Raw genomic sequence first — 1,580 nt, forward strand, 5'->3', positions numbered from 1 at the left:
TTAAAAAGTTCCAGAAATAATAATAATAATAATAATAATAATAATAATAATAATAATAATAATAATAATAATAATTTACTTCTGTAGCACTTTATTTAAACACACGGTTACAAAGTGCTTCACATATTGGATAAAACAAATATTGTACGCATATAAAATACAAGTTAACATACACAATGTACGCATATATCTATACACACATATGTACAATACACAGTAAATGAAGGCAAAGAGAGAGCATTTATAAAACCTATAAAGCGAGTTTTCATTTCTTAAAAAAGAAACCACAGATTCAGCACATCTGATGGAACTGGTGAGGCTTTTCCAAAGTTTCAGAGATATTTGTGTGACATCGTCCCTCCCTCTGCTCTTCTTCTGGCTTCTTTAATGCTTGCAAATTAGTTTTTTTTTACCTCCCCCTCTCCTCTAGAGTTATCTCTGTGTCAGTGTCTGAGCTCTGAATTGAATCACTGTCATCATTGTGTCAGCTGGTGGAAGGAAACACAGTTAGGAGCATCGTGCTTGACGGGAATTCTTTTCCCCCGGGCTCTTTTTTTGTGAGCCAGATCATTTGGCTCAGCTCAACAATAAGAGACGACCCATTTGACCTATGATTGAAATGTGTGCACATAAATAATTTAATTAAAAAAATTAAGATTATGTATGTTTTAATTCGAAAAAGTATAATTTCAGTAATTCCATAAATTCACATTATGCTTCGTACAAAAAACATCAAATGCTATTACATGTGTATTGAATATTTGATTTATTGATATATATATGTTTTGTATGTGAAAGGCGCAATATCCAACCACTTCACCATGCTTGGGTCTTAATGTTTTTACCAAAGGATTGTATAATATGTTATGGGATTATCCTTTTATTTTGTCTTGTATTAAGAAATCAGCTCTGAGACTCCCAACGGAGCCGAAAAACAACACATCACTACGTGCTAGAAATATGCACCAACTAGCTACGAACTTTACAGAGAGCTGTATGAGAAGACTGAGTCTGCTCATTAAATATAAAATAAATAATACGAGTCTGATGTATATCAGTTCGGGGGTCCTTGACACTAGATATGTTTCTGCTTTATAGAAGAATGAACATTTCCTTCTTTCTAATTATAGGACCATTAATGCAATAAGCAGTCAGATCTAAGGTCACAATGTTCTGTCCTGGTCAGACTCTCTTCAGTGGTTTTTTTGCGGGTGAGTAATGAGGTTACAATCTGGTGTTTTTGGAAAGAGTCATTCTTGTGACTCATCGTAACCTCCCCTCCAGTCACAGGTTCAGTGAGGGGCTTCAGTGACTCAGCTTTTTGGTTCAGTTCCTAATTTTTTTTTGTTGGCCCTGACCCCACTTTGTTTTAACATCACATCCTGTAGAAAGGATTTGAGGATTAATAAGGCTGACCGGGCTTGAACTCGCATATCTGTGTGGGCCCAAAATATTTGCCTGGCTGGGAGTTCCAGCTGATACAACACAAGCTCAGATAAATGCTCTGCAAACATCTGCTGACCCGCAGTGAGAATTTTCTCACTTCCCTTTAAAAATTTCCATGACTTTCATTCTCACAG

This window comes from Morone saxatilis, unplaced genomic scaffold (assembly GCF_004916995.1).
Source record: "Morone saxatilis isolate NCDOM2014 unplaced genomic scaffold, NCSU_SB_2.0 Contig12, whole genome shotgun sequence".
In the NCBI taxonomy this organism is placed as follows: Eukaryota; Metazoa; Chordata; class Actinopteri; family Moronidae; genus Morone; species Morone saxatilis.